Consider the following 10,187-nt stretch of genomic DNA (forward strand, 5'->3'; position numbering starts at 1 on the left):
TACGCTGGTTGATACCAACTGGAAAGGACTTTACTTGCTCGTTTATCACTTGTCCATGAATTGTATGATTTTTACGTATTATTTCAAACTGTGGGAATCTCACCAGCTATGTTCGTAGCTGACTTTATTTTATACATATGTTACAGGTGTAGAGATACGAGGATGGAAGTTAGAAGACACATAGCATGCTTATAGGATATTCAAAGAAAACTTATCATTTTGGTTATTTATTTGTTACAACTTGTATTATTTGATAAACTTGTGTTACATGAAGATTTAAATGAAATAATATGTAACATCCTAAAATTTATAATGTTGAATAAAGAAAGTTATGTTAGTGATTTCGCGTTTTTAATTATTAATATCGGGTAGGAGCGGATCAGGGACTTGGATTAATTGAGATGGGTTAAATGAGAATGGGATTTAAGGGATATAAATATCCCCTAAACCCAAAAATATCTTCATTTACATCTATTCCTTCACACTTCCAAAACACACACACACCCCATACACAAGCCGACCGGCGGCCGAGATCCGAGGAGAGAGAGAGAGGCCGAGAGCCGTAGAGAGAGAGACCAAGATCCGAGAGAGAAGAGAGAGCGGTTGGTTGTGATTAAGCAAGGAAACAAGATCCAACAAGCTCAAAAAGGTAAGATTCTTGAACTTTGAAGTTTAAAGATCCAAGCTTTTTAGTGTTAAGTGACCGGAAATGGTCGGGAAGCGTAGTGGGGTGATATTGAACCATAGCGGGGGTGTTAAAATCGCTCGAAATGTTGGACAGAAACCAAACAGCAGGCTGTCTGGGCAACTTCGCCTTCATCTGGGCAACTTCGCCTTCATCTGGGCAACTTCGCCTTCAAGCGATGAACTTCGCCTGCAAGCTAAGTTCGCCTGATGAACTTCGCCTGCAAGCTAAGTTCGCCTGATGACAAGTTCGCCTGAGGTTTAAGTTCGCCTGAGGTTTAACTTCGCCTAAAGCTAAGTTCGCCTGAGGTTTAACTTCGCCTAAAGCTAAGTTCGCCTGAGGTTTAACTTCGCCTGATGACAAGTTCGCTTGAGGTTTAACTTCGCCTAAAGCCAAGTTCGTTTAGAAAATAAACTAAAAATCTAATGAAAAATGTGTTAAGACAGTTAATGGAAATAAAATTTTTCCAAGCTGACCTGGCAGCTCGACCCCAGCCAGGGGCTCTGCCCCTTGGACCCTGCTAGGGGCTGCCGCCCCTAGACCCCGCTGCCAGGGGCGCTGCCCCCGGACCCCCGTTCGTTGTGGGTCATATAAAGATAGAAATACATTATGAGAAGTGATAGTTAATTGATACGTATACTTGTTATACAGTCAGCCGTGCACAACTGAAGAAAGGAATTACGATTAACGGTGAACGTAACCGTGTTCAGGTGAGTTTCTAGCCCCATTCCTTGTTATGTTTTCGGGGCTGTGTGCATACTTGATGTGTTGTTAATACATTTATCCTAAGTGATAAGTGTATGCCCTATGTGATATATATGTTATGTAAGAATGATTGCTTGATGGTACGTGAACGATCTTCGGATATTGCACGTACTGTCAGGTTGTAACGCTAGGTATAGGTAAGAATGTTATGTATGTTATGTATATGAGCATGGTAGTGATAATAGAAGAAAGAAATGATAATGTATGGTTGTATGGTTACGAAAAGGGTACCGAGCCCTAATAATACTTGAGGTATGATGTATGGTTGTATGGTAACGAAGTGGGAATCGAACCCTTCTAATATTCGAAAACTAGGGACCAGACCCTTATAATATCTGTGATGATAGGGACCAGACCCTTATAATATCTGTGATGTTAGGGAATCGAACCCTTCTAATATTCGAAAACTAGGGACCATACCCTTATAATATCTGTGATGATAGGGACCAGACCCTTATAATATCTGTGATGTTAGGGAATCGAACCCTTCTAATATTCGAAAACTAGGGACCAGACCCTTATAATATCTGTGATGATAGGGACCAGACCCTTATAATATCTGTGATGTTAGGGAATCGAACCCTTCTAATATTCGAAAACTAGGGACCAGACCCTTATAATATCTGTGAGGTTATAGGGCGAAAGGCTCTTTAAAAAGTATGATTATGTATGTAAGGAAAGTATGAAGGTAAAAATGAACGTATGATTATGTATGTAAAGAAAGTAAGAAAGTAAAAATGAAGGTAAGAGCACTTAGGTGTATATGAAAGAAAGTTAAGAGATTAAGTATGAAATGTAAGAAGGTATTGTATGATTATGTGATTAACTAGAACTCACTCAGCGTAGCTGACTTTTAGTATGCACGCAGGTGAGTAGGATGAGGCAGCTCGCTTGAGGAGACACATGGCACTGAACAGGAGTCTGGCATCTGAAGACTTAAATGTTTTAATTTTAATGTTTTAATGTGGAAGACAAGGGATGTTTTGGGACAAGTTGAGAAATATTGTAATGTTTTATGAAAGTTTTATTTTCCGCGTAAATGTTTTAATCAACTCTGATAGTTAGAACTGTGTTTATGAGTAAATCCAACACGAAAGTAGGGTTACCGGTAACGGGGCCTTACAAGTTGGTATCAGAGCATAAGTTCGAGAGATTTAAGCATCCTACATGCTTAGACTCGAACAGAGTATGGGATTTAAGTAAGAAAGAAAAGAAGATGCCAGTTCGAGAATGCCATGTGTCGCTCAAGCAAGAACAGTAAAGGTAAATGGTATGATTAAATGATATATGTTAATGGGAAAGAAAAGATATGTGAACGACAGGGAAAGGAATAATTGATTGTTTGATTTGACAAACTGCTTAAGTAGAACCAGCACAAATGGACTCATAAAGGGAAGTGTATAGGACACGGAAAGTAACGTGATCAGCTAATCACAACTGGCCACTGTTATTACCTGTTAGCCTTGCTATCCTTGTACTAAATAGTTCCTTGAGTGATGATGTTTGTGTTTTCCCTTTTAGAATACGATGACTGGAGCTGGAGACATTGTTGGAGCTGGAGGTCGCACTGGACGACGTGGCAGGCCTCGTCGTGTCCGGCAACCTTCGGTTGAGACCGCTTCCAACACCGAAGTTGAAGGAAGCGCAGCGGGAAGAAGCCCGGGAAACAACGAGGAAGTTCAACTTAGCCCTGCAGTTCAAGCAGCCATTGTTCAAGCTGTGGTTGCTGCTGTGAAGAACCTGAATCCCGAAGGATCTGCTGGAAGCCGTGAACGAACTGCTGAAAGGGTGGGTGGTGATGGTAGAAAGGATGGGGAAGGAGAAAGAAGGACCTCGAGTGAGGATAAGTCTGTGGAAGTCGATGACAGGAGAAGAGGCCAAGGTGGGTGCAGCTATAAGTCCTTCAAAGGATGCGACCCGCTGAAGCTGACTGGTTTAGGAGACGCGATCGCTACTCTTCAGTGGATAACCGCCATGGATAAGGTTATCCGCATTAGCGAGTGCCGTCCCGATCAAGCGGTAGGTTATGCTACTCAATCATTCAAGGATGAGGCTATGTATTGGTGGGAGAGTGTGGAGCAAAGAAAGACCCGAGAAGAGATCAAAGAGATGAGGTGGGAAGATCTGAAGGAGTTAGTAATGAAGAAGTTCTGTGCTGACGCCGAGGTTGAAAAGGCGGAGATGAAGTTCCTGAACTTGAAAGCTGGGACAATGACACATCGTGAGTACACTACCGAGTTCAATCGAATGTCTAGGCTAGTACCCGATATGGTCAACACTGAGGCTAAGAGAATCAAGTGTTATGTGAGAGGATTACCCCAGAGAGTCCGCATGTTAGTCAGGACAAGTAAACCTACTACTTTCGATTCTGCTGTCGAACTCGCAGAAATGGTCTATGCAGACCTGACTGCGGATGATGTGGTGGTGGAAGACGAGAAGAAGGAGAAGAAATGGGCCGCTCCTGCTAAACGACCCGGTACTCAGTTATGGAACCCCAAAGATAAGAAGCAGAGAGTGTGGGAGAAGAGATCGTGTAAGACCTGCGGAAAGATGCATGGTGGTGAGTGCAAGTGGAGTAAAAGTTGTTTGTCTCAAATGTGGAAAGGCCCACGGTGGGGAATGCCGGATGGGGTCTAATGTGTGTTACAAGTGTGGGAAGGTGGGGCATTATGCCAATGAGTGCAGTGCAAAGCCAGCATGTTACAAATGTGGCAAGCCAGGCCACATGGCGAGAGAGTGCACAGATGGTGAAGCTGGAGGTAGTGGAAGGAAGGATGCCGATCAAGCTAGGCCAAGAACTAGAGCCTACACGCTGACCCAAGAGCAAGCCAAGCAGATTCCGGATGTCGTCACAGGTACGTTTTTAGTGAACGGTGTTTCCGCTTCTGTATTATTTGATTCGGGTGCAAACAAAAGTTTCGTAGCCACACCATTTAGTAAACTAGCTAAAATGAAATGTTGCCGAGTGTCTGAAACTTTTGCGGTGGAAACCGCCAGTGACACTTCGGTTAAAATAACAAAAGTGGTTAAGAATTGTAAGATAGAATTGGAAGGACATGAGTTCCCGATTACCTTGTACGTTATGACCTTGGGAGGGTTCGATGTGGTTTTGGGCATGGATTGGTTGTCTGAGTTTGAGGCTCAGATAGTATGTAAGAGTAGGATTATAAGGTTAAAGTCATTGGATGGTAGCGCGGTAACGGTCTATGGTGATAAGGAAAGTTCTGGGCTTAATGTCATTTCGATGATGAAAGCCGAGGGTTTGCTAAGGCGAGGGTGTTGTGCCTACCTGGCGTATGTCGTCAACGCTACGGCCGAGACGAAAGAAATGAAAGATGTTCCTATTGTGCGCGACTACCCAGAAGTATTCCCTGAGGATCTTCCGGGGTTGCCACCAGAGCGAGAGATAGAATTTCAGATAGATTTAATACCAGGAGCCTAACCTGTCGCGAAAGCGCTTTACCGTCTAGCACCGTCCGAGATGAAAGAATTGATGTCACAACTGCAAGAACTCCTCGACAAAGGTTTCATAAGACCGAGTGTTTCCCCGTGGGGCGCACCAGTTTTGTTCGTGAAGAAGAAGGATGGAAGTATGAGAATGTGCATAGATTATCGTGAGTTGAATAAGCTGACGGTAAAGAATAGATATCCGTTGCCAAGGATTGATGATCTGTTTGACCAACTGCAAGGTTCAAGTTGGTTCTCACGAATAGATCTCAGATCAGGCTACCATCAGCTGAAGGTGAAAGAGGCCGACATCCCTAAGACAGCGTTCCGAACGCGGTATGGACACTACGAGTTCCTCGTAATGTCATTCGGTCTAACCAATGCTCCTGCAGCATTTATGGACATGATGAATGGGGTGTGTCGACCGATGTTGGATAAGTCGGTTATCGTCTTCATCGATGATATATTGGTTTATTCAAAGAGCGAGTCTGAACATGCTGAGCATCTGAGAGAGGTACTGGAGACTCTGAAGAAAGAGAAGTTGTATGCCAAGTTTTCGAAGTGCGCGTTCTGGTTAAGAGAAGTGCAATTTTTAGGTCACGTGATTAATCCTGAAGGGATTACCGTGGACCCAGCTAAGATTGAAGCGATAACGAATTGGAAGACTCCGCAGAATCCGACTGATATACGAAGTTTCCTAGGGTTAGCTGGCTACTATAGGAGATTCATCGAAGGTTTCTCCAAGATAGCCGCACCGCTGACCGGTATGACCCGAAAGTCGATAGTATTCAGTTGGGGAAAGTTTCAGGATGAAGCCTTTGAAGAATTGAAGAAGAGGCTCACGCAAGCTCCAATCCTTACTTTGCCCGATGGCGACGAGGATTTCGTTGTTTGTGCTGATGCCTCGCATCAAGGGTTAGGTTGCGTGTTGATGCAACGGGGGAAGGTGATAGCTTACGCGTCTAGACAGTTGAAGGTCCATGAAAGTACTTATCCGACGCATGATCTGGAGTTAGCAGCTGTAGTGCATGCTCTTAAGATATGGAGGCATTATCTGTACGGTACTAAGTGTACTATCTATACCGATTATAAGAGTTTAAAGTACTTCTTCGAACAGAAAGAACTGAACATGAGGCAGAGAAGATGGTTAGAATTGATAAAGGATTACGACTGTGAGATTAGGTATTACCCCGGTAAAGCTAACGTGGTCGCTGATGCGTTAAGTCGTAAGAATGAGGAAGTCCTTGCAACAGTGAAGTCATATAAGTTGATCATGAACTCAAGTCTTTTTGAAGAAATCATCAAAGTGCAGTCAGAAGTGATAGTAGACGAAGGGTTAGTAAAGAAAGAAAGGATTTATGGCCAGCAAGATGAGTTGATGGAAAACACTCATGGAGTTAAAACTAGATTTGACCGTATGTGGATTCCACGCCATGGTGATCTTAGAAGTCGAATCTTAGATGAAGCTCATAAGTCAAGGTACTCAATCCATCCTGGAGCTACAAAGATGTACCAAGACCTGAAAAGAGATTACTGGTGGCCAGGAATGAAGAATGATGTAGTGGATTATGTTAGTAAGTGCTTAACTTGCTTACAAGTCAAGGCCAAGCACCAAAAGCCTTATGGGAAGATGCAACCGCTAGAGATACCTGAGTGGAAATGGGAACACATCACCATGGATTTCATAACTAAGCTACCTCGTACAGCTAAGCAACATGATACCATCTGGGTGATTGTGGACCGTTTGACCAAGAGTGCTCACTTTCTGCCCATACGAGAGACCATCTCGTCAGAAACGTTAGCAAGCTTGTTCATCAAGGAAGTGGTAACCAAGCATGGAGTACCGTTATCGATCGTGTCTGATAGGGATACACGGTTTACTTCGAGGTTCTGGAAGAAATTCCATGAAGCTATGGGGACGAGGTTGAACATCGGTACGGCGTATCATCCTCAAACCGATGGACAGTCTGAACGGACGATCCAAACCCTTGAGGATATGCTACGTGCTTGTGTTTTAGATTTTGGTGGAAGTTGGGATGATCATCTGCATCTGGCAGAGTTCTCCTATAACAACAGTTACCATTCAAGTATTGGTATGCCACCGTTTGAGATGCTGTACGGTAGACGATGTAGAACCCCGGTGTGTTGGGGTGAGATTGGTCAGAAGGAAATGGGAAGCCTAGAAGTGGTTCAAGAAACGTCTTCAAAGTTCGATCAGATCAAAGCAAGAATGAAAGCCGCGCAAGACAGACAAAAGTCTTATGCAGATAAGCGGCGACGACCAATTGAGTTTAACGTTGGTGACAACGTGATGCTCAAGGTCTCGCCTTGGAAGGGGATTATCCGTTTTAGGAAAAGAGGAAAGTTGAGTCCGAGGTACATTGGACCGTTCAAGGTTGTAAAACGTGTGGGTGAAGTAGCTTATAAACTGGATTTACCCGATGAGTTAGAAGGAATTCATTCAACCTTCCATGTTTCTCATCTGAGGAAGTGTCTAGCTGATGACACGTCTCACGTGCCATTGATGGACATTGAGGTTGATGAACAATTGAACTACATCGAGCAACCGATAGCGATCGTCGACCGCAAGGAGAAGCAGCTTCGTCACAAGATTATACCTTTGGTAAAAGTGATATGGAAACACCGTAAGGGATAAGATGCTACTTGGGAAGCCGAGGATGAGATGGGCAAGTTTTACCCTAGTTTGTTTATGTAATAGTTAGGTTTCGGGGACGAAACCTCTTTAAGGGGGGAAGACTTGTAACATCCTAAAATTTATAATGTTGAATAAAGAAAGTTATGTTAGTGATTTCGCGTTTTTAATTATTAATATCGGGTAGGAGCGGATCAGGGACTTGGATTAATTGAGATGGGTTAAATGAGAATGGGATTTAAGGGATATAAATATCCCCTAAACCCAAAAATATCTTCATTTACATCTATTCCTTCACACTTCCAAAACACACACACACCCCATACACAAGCCGACCGGCGGCCGAGATCCGAGGAGAGAGAGAGAGGCCGAGAGCCGTAGAGAGAGAGACCAAGATCCGAGAGAGAAGAGAGAGCGGTTGGTTGTGATTAAGCAAGGAAACAAGATCCAACAAGCTCAAAAAGGTAAGATTCTTGAACTTTGAAGTTTAAAGATCCAAGCTTTTTAGTGTTAAGTGACCGGAAATGGTCGGGAAGCGTAGTGGGGTGATATTGAACCATAGCGGGGGTGTTAAAATCGCTCGAAATGTTGGACAGAAACCAAACAGCAGGCTGTCTGGGCAACTTCGCCTTCATCTGGGCAACTTCGCCTTCATCTGGGCAACTTCGCCTTCAAGCGATGAACTTCGCCTGCAAGCTAAGTTCGCCTGATGAACTTCGCCTGCAAGCTAAGTTCGCCTGATGACAAGTTCGCCTGAGGTTTAAGTTCGCCTGAGGTTTAACTTCGCCTAAAGCTAAGTTCGCCTGAGGTTTAACTTCGCCTAAAGCTAAGTTCGCCTGAGGTTTAACTTCGCCTGATGACAAGTTCGCTTGAGGTTTAACTTCGCCTAAAGCCAAGTTCGTTTAGAAAATAAACTAAAAATCTAATGAAAAATGTGTTAAGACAGTTAATGGAAATAAAATTTTTCCAAGCTGACCTGGCAGCTCGACCCCAGCCAGGGGCTCTGCCCCTTGGACCCTGCTAGGGGCTGCCGCCCCTAGACCCCGCTGCCAGGGGCGCTGCCCCCGGACCCCCGTTCGTTGTGGGTCATATAAAGATAGAAATACATTATGAGAAGTGATAGTTAATTGATACGTATACTTGTTATACAGTCAGCCGTGCACAACTGAAGAAAGGAATTACGATTAACGGTGAACGTAACCGTGTTCAGGTGAGTTTCTAGCCCCATTCCTTGTTATGTTTTCGGGGCTGTGTGCATACTTGATGTGTTGTTAATACATTTATCCTAAGTGATAAGTGTATGCCCTATGTGATATATATGTTATGTAAGAATGATTGCTTGATGGTACGTGAACGATCTTCGGATATTGCACGTACTGTCAGGTTGTAACGCTAGGTATAGGTAAGAATGTTATGTATGTTATGTATATGAGCATGGTAGTGATAATAGAAGAAAGAAATGATAATGTATGGTTGTATGGTTACGAAAAGGGTACCGAGCCCTAATAATACTTGAGGTATGATGTATGGTTGTATGGTAACGAAGTGGGAATCGAACCCTTCTAATATTCGAAAACTAGGGACCAGACCCTTATAATATCTGTGATGATAGGGACCAGACCCTTATAATATCTGTGATGTTAGGGAATCGAACCCTTCTAATATTCGAAAACTAGGGACCATACCCTTATAATATCTGTGATGATAGGGACCAGACCCTTATAATATCTGTGATGTTAGGGAATCGAACCCTTCTAATATTCGAAAACTAGGGACCAGACCCTTATAATATCTGTGATGATAGGGACCAGACCCTTATAATATCTGTGATGTTAGGGAATCGAACCCTTCTAATATTCGAAAACTAGGGACCAGACCCTTATAATATCTGTGAGGTTATAGGGCGAAAGGCTCTTTAAAAAGTATGATTATGTATGTAAGGAAAGTATGAAGGTAAAAATGAACGTATGATTATGTATGTAAAGAAAGTAAGAAAGTAAAAATGAAGGTAAGAGCACTTAGGTGTATATGAAAGAAAGTTAAGAGATTAAGTATGAAATGTAAGAAGGTATTGTATGATTATGTGATTAACTAGAACTCACTCAGCGTAGCTGACTTTTAGTATGCACGCAGGTGAGTAGGATGAGGCAGCTCGCTTGAGGAGACACATGGCACTGAACAGGAGTCTGGCATCTGAAGACTTAAATGTTTTAATTTTAATGTTTTAATGTGGAAGACAAGGGATGTTTTGGGACAAGTTGAGAAATATTGTAATGTTTTATGAAAGTTTTATTTTCCGCGTAAATGTTTTAATCAACTCTGATAGTTAGAACTGTGTTTATGAGTAAATCCAACACGAAAGTAGGGTTACCGGTAACGGGGCCTTACATAATATTATTATGGTCACCTAATAGTATCACATGTGTTTGAGCAATCTGTACGTCACACTCAGGCGTTTCCGTTTTAGCCGGGGTGTTACACTTGAGAAGGGTCAGGGGTCCTGTTCGGGTTTTCTCTTAAGTGTCTAATTTACGATCCCAGTCCATAACTTAATATTTTCCCGGTTAATTAACAACTGAAATTTAAGGGATTCTAGCCTAAGTAGTTTTCTCATCATCATCTTATTTACTCAAACTT

The sequence above is a fragment of the Bidens hawaiensis genome, unplaced genomic scaffold (assembly GCF_021521415.1).
Source record: "Bidens hawaiensis isolate Kalapana, Puna unplaced genomic scaffold, B.hawaiensis_p1.1 tig00006521_1, whole genome shotgun sequence".
Taxonomy (NCBI): Eukaryota; Viridiplantae; Streptophyta; class Magnoliopsida; order Asterales; family Asteraceae; genus Bidens; species Bidens hawaiensis.